Below are 17,014 nucleotides of genomic sequence, written 5' to 3' on the forward strand. Positions count from 1 at the left end.
GCATGTTATGTTTGTCAACTTTATGAATAAATCTGAAGCTGTTAAAATTACATTTATACTTGTGTTCCATATTCAGCAAAAGGTGTGGTTTCAGTTTCACATTTTTAAAAGGTAAAGGTGATCTGTAAGGTGATAAGATATTACTCAGAGGTGTGAAATAAGTGTAGTCTGAGCCATAACAAGATATTGGTTATAATCATGTTTTGGTAAAAGGAAACCTGCATTTTACTGGTTGTTCTGGATCCTTGGAGGTAGAAAGAACTGAACGGTTTAGTCTACAGAACAAAAACACTTCTAAAGGAGAATATATTTTGTTTATGTTGCCTAGATAAAACATGTTATAGTCTAATGTCCCAGTATAACATAACACAATCCATATACAATCTTTACATGAATAAATGCAGTTTAAACATGGTTACATGTAATGGCAGAAACTAACAGACCTCAGTACAGACTGTCCTGTTTATGATCCATATCCAGGAGCTGTGACTGAAGAGAGCACACTAAACCACAGCTTCCTTTGGCTGCAGTTATAGTTATTCAGTTAACACATCACACCTGACACTTTCCTCCACCCGTTCCAACCTGTGCAAGCAAGAGTGTCGGCAAGAATGAAAGGAAAGGTGGACAAGACAGTGGTGAGACCAGCAATGTTGTCTGGTTTAGAGACAGTGGCACTGAGACAAAGACAGGAGGCAGAGCTGGAGGTAGCAGAGCTGAAGATGTTGAGGTTCTCTCTGGGAGTGACGAGGATGGATAGGATCAGGAATGAGGACATCAGAGGGACAGCTCATGTTAGATGTTTTGGAGAAAAAGCCAGGGAAGCCAGATTGAGATGGTTTGGACGTGTTCAGAGGAGGGACAGTGAATACATTGGTAAAAGGATGCTGAGGTTAGAGCTGCCAGGAAGGAGGCCTAGAGGAAGACCAAAGAGGAGGTTCTTGGATGTAGTGAAGGAGGACATGTGGATAGTTGGTGTGAGTGAGGAGGATACAGAGGATAGGGTTAAATGGAGGCAGATGATTGGCTGTGGTGACCCCCTGAAGGGAGCAGCCCAAAGGAGAAGAAGGTCCATGATCACTCTGTGTTGCTCTACGGTGGCCACTAAGGACAAAGCACGTCAAAAAATGAAAACAGACAGTAAAAAACATACTGCAAATCAAAAAACACAATGCACATGCAAAAACAAAATTCTGTAAAAGAGGATTTGCTACACCGGAAGTGCTCCTGGACGCTAGGGGGAGTGATGAGCTGTACTTGGACACGAATCAACAATAGAAATAAATGATTTTATTGGGTCGGTAGTTCATCCAAGCGTCTGTGTTTCATATTCGTTTTTTTTTGTTTTTGTATTTGCTGCGCGTTTTCTTTAAGTTTGTGCTTTTATTTGTTCTCATCTTTTATCCCCTCAGGCCACCGTACTGTTCTGCCTCGGGAGCGAGCGCTTTCGCGGGAAAATCAAAGCTCGTGACAGGCAGACGGTAACGGAAACATCCAGAGCACGTGAGTTAACATCGTTTGTTTGTTACGGTTTTATTTTTACCTCCCGTGTTGTTTATTAGTTAGTTTGTGTGACGGGTTTCGTTGTTTACCCGCCGCATTTAGATGCTAGCGTTAGCATGTTGGAGCTAATGTGCTGTTTACAAACAATTGCGGATGCGTGCGCAGCATTTTTTAACCTTATTAACGTGATAGTTTTACTATTTACAGATAAAACGGCTGCTCGAAGCCTGTTAGCTCCCTGTTTAGAGAGGAATTTGTAACGTTATGTGGCGCAGGACCTTTTTTTTGTGATAGACCTCAGACAGGTGAAATGCTAAAGGCTAAGCTAGCTCCACAGGTGTAGCGGAAGCACCTGTGTGTGGAGAAACATCACCTGGCGGCTCAGAGGCCTCCTCACACAGTGAATACTCGTATCAGAAAACAACGTTGTCGTGTGTTTGCTGCTTCGCTACCCTACCAATATGTCAGTACTATATGGATCCGAATTAAACTCATATTACAGGTGACTGCAGTGTAAACACACGGATTTAATCTGTTTTATTGATCACCGAATCATTGAAAGAGACATATATTTCACTACAGATGTGTATTCAGTGAGATCATTGCGAGTACAATTAGAAATAGACCTATATGTGTGTGTGTATATATATATATATATATATATATATATTATTTAATAACACTTTAAAGTTTGTACCCCAACCTTTAATTTCTGTTATTTTTATTTTACTTAATCTGAACCAGTATACAGACAGTTTTCATCTTCCAGGATATCAGTAGTCCCTGAATTCTGTTTATTTTGTAGAAAAAAGTGTCACTGATCTGTAAACACCTTTCTTGACTACCTGCTCTCCCTTCGTTCTGCACATGCTCAGTAGAGCCATGTTGTCTAATGTGGAGATCAAAGCCAAAGTCACTGACCCAGTGCAGCTCGCTGAGAAGGCCGCCCAGCTCAGCCAATCACAGGGCACGATCATCAGGCAGTATGACACTTTCTTCAACTGCAGCCGAGGGCGACTGAAGCTCCGAGACCTTCAGGTACATGCAGTACTGTGTGTTTTGATTATACTGCATTGTCTACGCAGTGTGTATGTCTGTTTCTTTAACTGCATCCATGTTTTAATTTGAAAAGCTGGGTTTGTACTCATCAGTTTTCACTCAGGAAATAAATTGTCAATAAATTAACAAAAATAGCGAGTTAAAAAAAAATTATGAAAGATTCAATGTGTCAGCTGTTAATTTCTTATATATATGGTTAATTTATTATTAGATCTAACTTTTTTTTATCTTTTATTGTTAGAATGGGTCGGGTCAGCTGATCTTCTATGAGCGTCCAGACACTGATGGACCCAAACTGTGTCGTTACTCCATCAGTCCGACCAGCGACCCACCGAGCCTCCGGGTAAAACTCCGACTGTGTGTTTCTGCGTCATGTGACAGTAATGTCATCCTGTGTTATTAACTGCATGTGTGTCTGCGCGTGTGCGCTCACAGGCCGTGCTGTCAGATGCGCTCGGGGTTAAAGGTGAAGTGCGGAAGGAGCGGCGGCTGTTTCTGATTGGACAGACCAGAGTTCACCTGGACACTGTAGAGGGACTGGGACACTACATGGAGCTGGAGGTCAAACACACACAAACAGTTCACTGTCCTTTCATTAATGAAAAAAAGTGACCAACAAAGAATCCTGATAATTGTCCAAGTCCATCGTAAAGCCAACAGTTTATTAAATATGAGGTTTTGTTTCTCTATTTTGAATCATTGGGAGTTTGATGTGTGTGTTGAAGAAAATGTTTTGTAGTGGAGGCCCCTCTTCTCCCACCTCACCTGAAACAGATGTGAAAATAGTTTTAACAATATATTCACCTTTTGGACAACAACCAGACTCCACTTCATGTTATACTCACTGAATGTTAATTGCAAGACAAAGTGATTTACAGCCTTCAACCTGTTTGTCAGACAGGTAAATAATTAAGAAATAGCTCAGTGGGTCATCAGGTTACAGGCCCAGTTTTTATCCTTTAAGTGTATTGATCCCAAATGCAGTTCATTGTTTGTTTAATAAGATAACTCCTCTCTTTTGTGATTATTAGAAAATGTCCTAACTGATTAAAACCCTCCATTGAATATCATCGCCTAATCTTTAGCAGCAGGTGGTGTTTACTTGGAAACTGTAGATGTTTAAATTTCCATTTGAGTGCACTAAGGACATCTAATCCATCAGTTTGAGGAGACGGGACCCTGAAGACACTGCCTGAGTTCATTTACTTCTCTAGGGCAGGATTGTTAAAGACGCCTCTCTGCTCCGGCTGGTCGTAGTTGATGAGAAAAATGTTTCGTGAGCGCCGACTACTTCAGGACATTTCATCTTAGCTGTTACAGTATTTGATATATTGACCCTGTGTTAGATGCCCCAGAGAAGCAGAGAGAAACATGTTACACACATGGAAATCAGGTGCGCATCATGTTTTAGAAAACTGATCCAAACCTCTGTGAATTTCAGTTGATTGAATAATAATTAACCTGCATGTCTGTGTTTAGGTGGTGATGCGACCAGAGCAGACTGTGGAAGAGGGACAACAGGTAGGATATTTCTTGTTAGAAACTTTGTTCAGAATTTTCTGAGTGAGATCAAGAGAATGAGACAGCAGGGAGCCAAACCGCTGACCTGGCTCACACGGTTCTTCCTCACCAACAGTGTGAGGCCCGTCTTTTTCCAAAAACCAGCTCCAGACATTGAAAATGGCCGTCACTGTTTACAGGCTCTGAAGAGAGAAAGAGTCGACTGGTCTCTGCTCTGTTCCCACTGCTCTACCAGCTTCTGTCTGCTCACAGCAAAGTCTGGAGCTGGTTTTTGGAAGAAGACGGTCCTCCTGTTTAGTTTAATCTGAGGCCTGTGATGTTTAAATGCATGTGCTGTGTTTGTTTAGGTGGCCGAGGACCTGATGGAGCAGCTGGGTGTATCGAAGGAGAGTCTGGTGACTGGAGCTTACATGGACCTCTTACTGAAGGGACAGGCAGACACATAAAACAAACATACACCTGATGACAAGAGTCAGAATTGAAGATGCGTAGTTATGTGCAGCAGTGACAAAACAGTAAGTAGAATAAAGTGATTAGAAATCAGTAATCAGTGCATCATAGTGTATTGATTATTGAATCACATCTGCAGCACGAGGCTTGGAGTATTTTGTTTGTAACGTTCTCTAATTAAACCTATTTTCTTGTTTCTAAATAAAAGAACTGAGTTCAGTGTGTAGAGCGTGACTTGTGTGAGGTGCTTTGAGCTAAATGCTAACATGCTGTTGTGAAATGTGTGGCCAGAATCATGGACTGACTAATAACGCTGAAAAATCAGTATTTTACATACCTGAAAATGTGTTACGTCAACTTAAAGATCATTTTGTGAATGTTAATAGTTGTGTACCAGAGAAAACTACATTATCCCAACAAATAAATTTGGAGTCAGTTAAATTTGTCTCAGGTTGTCGTCCATAGAGTAATAGAGTAGCTGTTCGCATGGCTAAAATATAAAAATACTGAAAGTGTGGGGGGGGATCTGTCACGCCCTGTTCAGTGCTTGTTCTGGGGATTTGCAAACACACCCCACGTACGTTATGTTAAACAGGTTTTTAATCTCCCACAGGTTTCCATGGTAACCAGACAGTTTGTCATGAGTCGGCGTTTAGCAAGAAATTAAAATGTAAATCCCAAAATTCAGAATTACAGTTCAGTGGGAAAATTGAGAAATGTAAAGTGAAGAGCAGGTCTCTTACTTTTTTTTAGAAATGTGATATTTCTGCTCCATCTCATTAAAACAAACCTCTCACCTTCAGGTGACGCTTCCTTGTTTATGATACCAATGTTTACTGTGATTAGACATCAGCTCATGGAGGTTTTGTCAGGCAGCAATCAAACTTGAGAAGCGAAGCTCGGAGCACCGGCTGCTTCAGTGCAGCAGAGGGCACTGTTCCTCTGCTGCACCAACAATCCAGTCAGCTGCTGCTCGTCCTGTGGATCTTCAGGTCTGAACTGATTTCAGTTTCTTCACAAGCAGTGTTTGGTTTTATAGCCTTCTTAAGTAGTTTTTAACATTCTCATATTCATTATGAAAGTCTTCCATACATGGACCCTCCTTGAATAGTTGATTTCAATTGTATGGTCTATTCATACATTGGTCAGAAAGCTAATACTCATTGGTACAGCTGGCAAAGGGCAGTTTCTTCTGGTCTGTATTGTTCCCCCTGGTTTGTAATGATAAATTTAATATTTGGCCAAAATGTTAGCAAAACAAGTGACAGCTTGAGTTGTATGTGGTGTTTAAATATCCTACAGTATTACATTTAACTTCCAGAAAGATTTAGTATAAGAATTAACATGTACGGTTGGAAGAAGGGTTGGGGGCATTAGGTCTGAGTGTCCTCACAAATATAGTGAGACTGACAGTGACACTTTCTTATTCTCCATGTATCAGTGCAGTGCAGCACATTAATGCTCTCAGATGTTTGCCTCAGTTTGGTTTGTTAAACGTTTTCCTGTATGAAACTGTTTCAAAGTGTTTTTATAATGTCTGGGCTTCCGTAGCTGAACTCAAACAACATTAGGCTCATCATGCTGCACAGCCTTGAAACACAAGCACATCCACTAACTTGATGCATGCATGTGCTGCAAATGTAGATGTGCTTTATATGACACACAACAATGGAAGAAAATTACAGGGACTTTTATAGGTGATGCACAATTGAGTTGCAGCCAAGAAGTCCAGTATTATCAGAACTTTAGTTTAATTTTCCAGCCGTGTGTTTATTTGGCCTCTGAAATCTTCATTTGTGTTGCTTTGTTCTGCTGCTGCTTTGTTTTTCATGTTGTCCGTGTGTTGTTGAACTCTTTGTCCTGTGTTGTCTTTATTCCTGTGTTTGTAGGCACCAACGTAACGGAGCTTCCTTAGTGTGTGTCAGTGATGAGGCTTAGAAAACTGCAGTTTGTCACAGCAGCACAGGGACTTGTCAGGCACATGAGGACACTCGCTTACATATGTTGTCACAATAATGTGCATTGTGTGTCCTGGTCATTCTGTGTTGTTTTTTTTTTTGTTTGTGTTGCAGGTGGTGCTGTTGTTGTTTAGTTGACGTGGATGTCTGGCCGAACGTCTCGCAGGTTAAAACGTTTAACTAATGAAAAAATTTCTCATGTCATGTTTTCCGTTTGAGGCTGATGCCAACCGTCTGTGTAATCACACTCATCGATCCTCGGCCTCCGGTCGCTGACTGGGTGGCAGGTTCACGTGTGGAGAGCACCATGTGAGTCATGTGACTGCTGCTGCCATGTGTGTTCTGATTGGTTGGTCCAACACAGAAAGCTGTTCATTGAATTATATGTTTGAAATGTGAAGTATGTGGGTTTTTCCGCCCCATCATGCACTGGGGCTCATCTTCATCACTAGCTGATGATGATGATGATGATGATGATGCTTGGATGCTGAATCCCTCTTTTTTTTTTTTTTTTGCAATTGCATCGTTGCCATGGTGACGGGGCCGCTCCTCCACACCCACGCTGCTTACCCCTTCTCTCTCTTTCTCTTTTTCTCCCTCTCTCGCTCACAGTGAAAGAGAGAGCGAGAGAGGTGTGTTTTCTAACCCACGCATTGAAGTGGGAGACGACGTGCGCACTCACACGTGCACGCACACACACACACACACACACACATGCACACACACTCCCCCATACGCACAGAGTGTGTGTCATGCTAGCAGTGTGTGGGCTGAAACCGACCAGCCTTCCACTCATCCTCTCTCCCTCTCTCTCCTCATCTCTCTCCCTCTTCTTCCCTCTCTCTTTTCGTCTCCAGATACACCTCTTCTTCCTCTTCCTTTTTTCCATCTTCCATCATCTCTTCCTCTTTTTTTTTCTCTCCATCTGTCCTTTCTGTTCTTTTCAGTTTATCATCATGGAGAACGAGTCAGTGATCTTCTGGGTGAGTCTCTTTCTGCACCTCCTTATATGTGTGTGTGTGTGTGTGTGTGTGTGTGTGTGTGTTTTAACAGAAATGCTTGTGTGTTAATGTTGTGGCATGTGGGCTGTGTGTGTGTTTTACAGCTGGTAACTTTAAAAGTCGTAATTTTCTTTATACTTTTTCTTTTTTCTGCTTGTCACCTTTGCTTTTATGTCCTTTTCTTTCCTTCTCTTTTCATCTCCTTCTCTCCTTTTTAGATTCTGTGATCTCTTTCCTTTTCTTGCCTCCTCCTCTGCTCCTTTCTCTTCATTACCTTCTCTCATCTTTTCCTTTCCTTTCCTAACCTCCTGTCTTCATTATCTATCATGTCTTCCTTTCCTAGTCGCCTTTATTCCTTGTGTTCTTGTTTCCTTCTCTAGCGTCTTCTCTCCCTTTACCTTCTCTCATTTCCTTTGCTTTCCCACTTTCCTCTGCCATCTCTAATTTCTTCCTTTCAGTTCTTAGTTTTCTCTTTTTCTCTTTTATTTTATCCTTTCCTTCTCTACTCCTTTCCCTTCCTTCCCTTCCCTTCTCTTATTTCTTCCTTTCCCTTTCCTACCCTCCATCCCTCCTGCCTTATTTCTTTCCTTCCCTTGTCTCCTTACTTCCTTTCATTCCTCTTAGATCCTTCTCTTACTGCCTCCTTCCCTTATTTCCTTTCCTTATTTGCCCATTCCTTGCTTCGTTTTGTATTTATATTTTCTTTCTCTCGTCTTCCCGTTCTTTTATTTTCTTCTCTCCTTTTTTTTTTTTGTCTCGAGCATCACTTTCCCGTCCTCTGTGTGTTTGTTATGTAAGAACAGCAGAGTGTGTGTAGGCCGTGGTCTCACACCGTCAATCTAAAGAAATGATCTGCTTCAACTAGCATTGATACTTCGTGCATCATGTGATTGTTACGTCAGAGGTTAAACTGTTAACTGTGTGAGCGACAGCTAGTCCACTGAGTCTGCTTTCCATTAAAATGACCTAAACGACAAGTTCTTTAAGTCTGTCTTAAAACAGTCGGGTTTCTAGAGGAACATGGGTGCTGTAACCATGCCTTCTGTTTGTGCTGGTTGTTACTAGATCGCCTCATAAAGCAGTACAACTGTAGGAGGAAGATAAAATTCACAATCCTCATTTTGTGCAAATGTTTATTTAAATTTTGGCATTTGATTGCTCTAACCTTGCTCTTTATGCTTTAATCTTTACGCTCGACCTTCTGACCCTCAGAATCATTGAAGTCAGTGGATGAATTAAATCTGTGCAATTTTCTTGTTGAGATTAATGTTTTCTAACTTTGACATCTAAGTTTGTGGTGTTGGCCAGAGAAAATAATCTTGGCATTGCTGACCACTGAGAGGCCATTATAACTTATTAGCTGTGTTTCTCCTCCTAGTTTTATTCGACCTTCTCTGTCAACGTCTGAACTGGTCCACAGTCAGTTTTCCATCACTTTTCATGATTGAACTAACCAGTGGAAACAAGAAAGCCCAGCTACCTCTAACATCAGTAGAAACACATTATCAGAGTGTATAGCTTGGTAACCTGACCGTCATTGACCCTGATATGTTCCCACCTTTAAACTGTGACTAGTCCAGACCAGATCATGTGTCTTTAATCTTTATGTTAGTAGAGATGAAGACAGAGAAAACAACTGTATTTAACATCTGTTGTTGGAAGTGCTAAACATGAGCTAACACACACCTTATATCACAACCTGCAGCTCATATAACAGTAGAAGGTGCTCGGTGCCAAAATTAGTTGAAACCTAAACCTCATTTTACTGCATGATGGATTTTAAAGGTTTCAGACTTGATAAGATTATTCAGTGCCACATTTAGATTAAACACCGTCAAACTCCAGCTCTAATCGTCAGATCAGTGTTCGTTACACCTGAGACTAAAATCTTGTGGACGTTTCAGCCTGTAGGGATGATTACAGGGCCGCAGCATTTTTGTACTTGTTCTAATGCGAAGAGCAGGACACTGAACAGATTTTTGCCTCGGCTTTTGGTTCCCAGTGATGTGAGAAACTTGACAAGATAAAGTGTGTGTGTGTGTGTGTGTGTGTGTGTCGGAGAGAGAATACAGTGAGTATTATCAGCTCCTGCCATGGGTTTCCATGGTAATGGCAGAAAGAGCTACCTTCCCAGGGCGCGCACACACAAATCCTGTTCACACCTAACAATGAAATGTGTCTTTGGAGCACAACTGGGCAGCTGAAATGTCCCACGCGTCATATCTTTACATTCAGAGTGACCCATGTGAGAAGTGCAGATACACAGTGGATGCAAAGGCTTTTCTCAACTTCAGTGAGAGAAAGTGCTGGAAAAGAACTTTATTCATTACCAGGAACTGAAATTATTGTCAGAAAATGTCCTGAAGTGAGAATGTAACATGAGGTGTCAAAGTAATACCAGAATGAGATGACACTAGATTTGCACTTGGTAATATTATTTGAGATTGATATCTTCACTGAATAAGGGGGAATTCATGTTAGTGTAGGAGTAGGATGATAAAATTCACAGGTTTCATGTTTAAATCCATCTGTTTGTTTCATGCATTTGGATGAACATGACCTGAAAACGTAATATTGTAAGATTACAGCTGATGATTGTGTTTATTATTTATAATATATCTGACAGTCACTTTCTTAATCATTTCATTGTCGAAAGAAAAAAATGGGTCAAATAATCATCAGGTGTCTTGTTTTGTCATATTAATAGTTTAAAATCCAGATGTACTGAACGACATTGAGCAGAAAAAAGCAGCTGGTCATCGCAGTTGAGAAACTAGAATCAGATCCACTGATCAGCCGTAACATTAGGACCTAACACTGTGTCCACAGGGTTCAGTGGGTTGGCCCTCAGGTGGCTCTGCAGCTCACTGAGCATCTCCTGTGGATCTGTCTGCTTCCATGGATCTGCTGTCAGGAAGGGCTCACATCTGTCTGGGCTCCCATCTTGTCTGGGCTCACATCTGAGCTCACATTTGAGCTCACAGCTCACATCTGAGCTCACATCTGTCTGAGCTCACATCTGTCTGGGCTCCCATCTTGTCTGGGCTCCCATCTTGTCTGGGCTCACATCTGTCTGGGCTCACATCTGTCTGGGCTCACGTGTCACATCTGAGCTCACATTTGAGCTCACAGCTCACATCTGTCTGAGCTCACATTTCACATCTGTCTGAGCTCACATCTCACATCTGTCTGAGCTCACATCTCACATCTCCGAGCTCACATCTGTCTGAGCTCACATCTCACATCTCCGAGCTCACATCTGTCTGAGCTCACATCTCACATCTGTCTGAGCTCCCATCTGTCTGGGCTCCCATCTTGTCTGGGCTCCCATCTTGTCTGGGCCCCCATCTTGTCTGGGCTCACATCTGTCTGGGCTCACATCTGTCTGGGCTCACATCTGTCTGGGCTCACGTGTCACATCTGAGCTCACATTTGAGCTCACATCTCACGTCTGTCTGAGCTCACATCTCACGTCTGTCTGAGCTCACATCTCACATCTCCGAGCTCACATCTGTCTGAGCTCACATCTCACATCTGTCTGAGCTCACATCTCACATCTGTCTGAGCTCACATCTCACATCTGTCTGAGCTCACATCTCACATCTGAGCTCCCATCTCACATCTGTCTGAGCTCCCATCTCACATCGGTCTGAGCTCCCATCTCACATCGGTCTGAGCTCCCATCTCACATCGGTCTGAGCTCCCATCTCACATCTGTCTGAGCTCCCATCTCACATCTGTCTGAGCTCCCATCTCACATCGGTCTGAGCTCCCATCTCACATCTGTCTGAGCTCCCATCTCACATCTGTCTGAGCTCCCATCTCACATCTGTCTGAGCTCCCATCTCACATCTGTCTGAGCTCCCATCATGTCTGGGCTCCCATCATGTCTGGGCTCCCATCTGTCTGGGCTCACGTGTCACATCTGAGCTCACATCTCACGTCTGTCTGAGCTCACAGCTCACGTCTGTCTGAGCTCACAGCTCACGTCTGTCTGAGCTCACAGCTCACGTCTGTCTGAGCTCACAGCTCACGTCTGTCTGAGCTCACGTCTCACGTCTGTCTGAGCTCACGTCTCACGTCTGTCTGAGCTCACGTCTCACGGCTGTCTGAGCTCACGTCTCACGTCTGTCTGAGCTCACGTCTCACGGCTGTCTGAGCTCACGTCTCACATCTGAGCTCTCGTCTGTCTGAGCTCACGTCTCACATCTGAGCTCTCGTCTGTCTGAGCTCACATCTCACGTCTGTCTGAGCTCACGTCTGTCTGAGCTCACGTCTCACGGCTGTCTGAGCTCACGTCTCACATCTGAGCTCACGTCTCACATCTGAGCTCTCGTCTGTCTGAGCTCACATCTCACGTCTGTCTGAGCTCACATCTCACGTCTGTCTGAGCTCACAGCTCTCGTCTGTCTGAGCTCACGTCTCACGTCTGTCTGAGCTCACGTCTCACGTCCGTCTGAGCTCACGTCTCACGTCCGTCTGAGCTCACGTCTCACGTCCGTCTGAGCTCACGTCTCACGTCCGTCTGAGCTCACGTCTCACGTCCGTCTGAGCTCACGTCTCACGTCCGTCTGAGCTCACGTCCGTCTGAGCTCGCATCTCACATCTGTCTGAGCTCGCGTCTCACGTCCGTCTGAGCTCGCGTCTCACGTCCGTCTGAGCTCGCGTCTCACGTCCGTCTGAGCTCGCGTCTCACGTCCGTCTGAGCTCGCGTCTCACGTCCGTCTGAGCTCGCGTCTCACGTCCGTCTGAGCTCGCGTCTCACGTCCGTCTGAGCTCGCGTCTCACGTCCGTCTGAGCTCGCGTCTCACGTCCGTCTGAGCTCACGTCCGTCGGAGCTCGCATCTCACATCTGTCTGAGCTCGTCTGTCTGAGCTCACGTCTCACGTCCGTCTGAGCTCGCGTCTCACGTCCGTCTGAGCTCGCGTCTCACGTCCGTCTGAGCTCGCGTCTCACGTCCGTCTGAGCTCGCGTCTCACGTCCGTCTGAGCTCGCGTCTCACGTCCGTCTGAGCTCGCGTCTCACGTCCGTCTGAGCTCGCGTCTCACGTCCGTCTGAGCTCGCGTCTCACGTCCGTCTGAGCTCGCGTCTCACGTCCGTCTGAGCTCGCGTCTCACGTCCGTCTGAGCTCGCGTCTCACGTCCGTCTGAGCTCGCGTCTCACGTCCGTCTGAGCTCACGTCCGTCTGAGCTCGCATCTCACATCTGTCTGAGCTCACGTCCGTCTGAGCTCGCATCTCACATCTGTCTGAGCTCACGTCCGTCTGAGCTCGCATCTCACATCTGTCTGAGCTCACGTCCGTCTGAGCTCGCATCTCACATCTGTCTGAGCTCACGTCTGTCTGAGCTCACGTCTGTCTGAGCTCGCATCTCACATCTGTCTGAGCTCGTCTGTCTGAGCTCACATCTGTCTGAGCTCACAGCTCACATCTGTCTGAGCTCACGTCTGTCTGAGCTCGCATCTCACATCTGTCTGAGCTCACGTCTGTCACCCCCCCCAAACACTCACACTGACAGGTGCCACTGTAAGAAGATAATCAGTGTTATTCACTTTTCACTGGTCAGAGCATGATGGTGGCTCTGTCTGTTTTTGGTGTTTTTGCTTGAAAGGTTACTTCAACGACTGAGTCACGTCAGCTCTAGAACTGTACAACCTATTGAAACTGAAATATAGTTGTGGCAATTGTTGCAGTATTGGTGCGGTCAATGCTGCCCACTTCTAGCTCTACATGCAGAACAATGAGTGGGCACTTTCCACCTCTAACCGCTGATGAATGTGGAAAAGTAAAATCCAGTCGTTTTACCTTCCGACACTCGGCGTGAGCTGTGGCTTGGCCTGGATCTACAGGCAGTCTAGATACGTCTCGTACAAAAGGCAAGGACTGAACCGTATCCGACGCACAAAGGCGTGCTGTGTGTGCGTTATCAATGCCGCCCAGCTTCTCAGCGCTTCCTGCCAAACATCCGTTTCCTTGGCAACCCAGACAGGAAACAGGAAGTGGGAATGAGAGGAAGTTGGTTTCCTTTTTTTTTTTTTTTTTTTTAAATAAAATGTCTTTATATTTGTAGTTTCTAACATCTATGTTGCCATGGAAACATGCTGGTTTCACTGAACCCACACACATACACCAGCAGCCTAGCATGCTGTTAGCTATTAGCAGGCTACCAGCTGGTTTCCAGTATGCTCCAGGCTGATTAGCAATAAGCTAATTTGAGCCAACAGGCAACAAAAGGTCAACAGGTGGTAACTAACAGAAGGTCTGCGCCTGAAGTCGCTGCTCACCCACTTATTCACTGCTCCCCTGTAACAACAACAATAATAATAGTTTCAATTTACATTCTACTGATCAGCATCATCGTCCGTCGAGATTCACGGCTTTGTCTAGTTTTAGCATCTCCACAACACAAAGCATTGTACAGTGTTCATAGCAGCGTTAGTAGAAGCTGTAGTAATGTTCCAGTTCATGGGGGAGTATATAGAAAAATAATTTTACCCTCAGATCTAACTCAACAAATGCTGGAAAATGAATACAGTGAAAACTGTGCCTGCAGGTTTTAGAGTCTTAAAGTGTAAAAAAAAAGACTAAAATGCATTTAAAGGAATTCAATTTAATGTACAGAAGACTTTAATTTAGTCACAGTGTTTTTCAGCTGCTCTGGGTGCCTGTGTGTGTTTGGAGTGTTGTCGTCTATTGTTAAATCTGAAACTCACATGGAAATAACATCACAGCAGGTTAAACCGATTCTCTGCACTGAGATGGGCATCGACTCCCACCACCGTTTACCATCGTTTACACTGATCTGAGAATAGAAACAGAAAGATGAATTCACATTGAAAACTTTACATAATACTACGTCTGCCAGTTGCCATGATAACAATACAACCGCTTCATATTGTGTAACTGACTGAACCTGAAATGGCCTCCGCAAAACGCAACCGTGTCTGACCCAGTTGTGATTTAAACTGCAGGACTGCACGCTACATCTGACATTTTTTTCCTTCTTCTCCCCCTCCTCCGCTCCCTCACATCCTCTCCTTTACCTCCCACCCACCTCCTCCCTATCTTCCTCTCGCTCTTCCTCCCCCTTTTCCTTCCTTTCTACAGGATGGGAAGGGCAGCTCCCTGAATGCAGTCTGAATCAGTCCTCTCTACTGCAGGATTACTACACAGTATCACTTCAGAAACTACGGTCTACTGTGAAACTCCTTCAGCCACATTCTGTGTTTTCTACAAGAGGAACTGCTCCATCTACATAAAGTACTTCATCCACTGCAGTAAAACTCATTCTGCTACTACAACCACTGAGCCAACCACAGGATTACAACAGTCCACCAGAAGCTCCTCTGAAATCATCTAAACTTTAAAAACCCAGCAAGAGACACAAGCACCTGGCACCTCGGACTGGACCAGAACCAAAACCAGGAAACAGAACCAAGGAAAGAGCCAGTACCGGACCAGTACTCCAGTCAGATCCTGTAGACGGGAACAAGCCAGACCAGAAGAGACCAGTAGAAATCTGTAAAGGCCACTGGAAAAGTTTGATGGGACTGCTGACAATAGGTAAGTGTCTTATCTGTGTTACTGAAAGTGTTGAGGTTTTTCTTGCTGGAACTAAACCGGGTCAGAACCTGTCGCAGGTTTAGAACTGGTGTCTTGGTTCAACCGGTTCAAAGCTAAACAGTGAAATCAGACATTTTAAAGGCTGATGATGGGACAGTTTAGTCTGTTAGATTCAGAACTTATTGGTTTGGAGATGTAGAATAACTTCAGTCCAGAACTCAAGTCCTGCTTTGTACTTTGTGTTATTCCAGAGGTAAACATCGTACTGGACCAGTTAGTTACGACACTGTTTCCCTTCTGTTACTCCAAAGGACCCATACAGGTTTTGTAGTTAATAGGTGAAAATATGTGTTTAAAAAAGAGCGGTATGTTCCTTCCAGCTTCCTGAAACTCATATTGTTGATCTATTTGTACATTTACAGCCTAATTTAAGTCGAGCTCCTGCTGGTTCCTCCTCTTCGTTTAGGCCTCGCTGTGTTTCAGGGGTATTTAAGGCGTCTGAAGTCTTTTTATATCTCAGTTCACAAATGACTCACAACAGAGAAGCCTTGAATACTTTCAGCTGGTTTGAAGAAGTGAACCATTCAGCTACCACTGGAATAGCTTTAAAGAACCAGTCCGGTCATTTTGTGCGTTTGTTGTGTTACTGAGTCCAAATTGACTCTTAATGACTCCACTGAGTTTTCATGTCGACTTTTGCACGTCTGGACTGTTCTCAGAGAACAGACAGTGGTTTTTGTTCAGATGCATGTTTTAAAAAAAAAACGCAAACGTGTTAGTTCAATGAGCAACAATTAGTTTAAATTGACAGAAAATTAATTGATAATCAACAGGATCTTTTTTTTTTTTTTTTTTTTTTAGGCAAACTATCTAAAACTGGAAACGCACAAACACTAAACTGTTATTTTGTGCCAGGGAGAAGCCACCACAGTAAAGTCAGCTCATTTATTTCTGTCTCTGTTCATTCATTCGTTTCTTGCCAGTCTTATTGTCATGAGGTGGAAATAGTGTAAAACAAAACTGTCAAAACTCCCACCCCCAAAAATAAAACTCCACATGCTTCCTGTCCTCCATGAAAATCCCTCAGGTTTCTCACTGCTCCTCCTCTTTCTGCTCTTCAAGGACATTTCTCTCACTTTGTGTCTGTGAAAGTGAATTTGCATTTGAGGATGTGAAGCTTCTGATCACCTTGTGTGAACAACAGGCAGACTGTGATCATTGTCAGCTGCCAACACAGATGCTCCTCTGTCATCTGGTCTTTCTGAATTATGCAGGAACACGTTTCCGCTTTTCGTCGTTTCTCCTGCTGTCACGAAAAGTTAGGGTTAAAAAAACACATCAGAATATAAATAATTCTTATCCAGTATTTAATCTTAGCTTGAATTCAACGGTTGATGGAGTATATGGTAAAATAAAGAGTCCCCTCAGCCGATGGCTTTCCCCAGCAGCTCACTGTCTTCAGCAGGTAGATTTATCTTTGTCACCGCGGAGCAAACTCAGCTTTGAGAAGAGATTTTTGTGTCTCTAAAGTGAAGGAGCTACGGAGAGTTTTAACAGTTTATAATCAATTATAATCAATTTTAGCGTCAGGCTTTTGTGAATGCTCTACAAGCTTTTTAGGACTGGCAGACTGGTGAAGTTTGTCGTATATTTTTTTTTTTTTTAGGCTGAAGCAGAAAAAAGTGACGACTCGTTTCTGATTTTGCTGAAATGACATGAGCAGCTGCAGCTACCAAAATCAGAAAACTGCCTCTGGCTCCATCCTCAAGATTTTGACTGAGGGGACAAAAGCGAATTTGACGGCTACGTACATGATATCGTGGTAAAATACTGAGGCCAAGGATTTTTCACTTTTTCTGGGGATTTTTTCTGCATTTTTTTGCAGCGGCAGTAGAAAGATGACAGGAGACAGAGGCTCATGTTCTTTCTTTCTGTTCTTTCCTCGGTCTCTCCTTCTTTCT

General features: G+C 43.8%; 1 protein-coding gene across 2 annotated transcripts in view; it reads left to right on the forward strand.

Annotated features, from left to right (window-relative positions):
* The first annotated feature begins 6,671 nt into the window (after nt 1-6,671).
* The window catches only part of shank3b (SH3 and multiple ankyrin repeat domains 3b), a 38,320-nt gene continuing 27,977 nt past the window's right edge, over nt 6,672-17,014 (forward strand). For both annotated transcript variants that reach the window (XM_026327049.1, XM_026327052.1), the window contains exons 1-2: nt 6,672-6,800; nt 14,598-15,053. The gene's annotated coding sequence lies outside the window, so the exon portion shown is untranslated. The remainder of the gene's footprint in view (nt 6,801-14,597; nt 15,054-17,014) is intronic.

This window comes from Mastacembelus armatus, chromosome 23 (genome assembly GCF_900324485.2).
Source record: "Mastacembelus armatus chromosome 23, fMasArm1.2, whole genome shotgun sequence".
Classification (NCBI taxonomy): domain Eukaryota; kingdom Metazoa; phylum Chordata; class Actinopteri; order Synbranchiformes; family Mastacembelidae; genus Mastacembelus; species Mastacembelus armatus.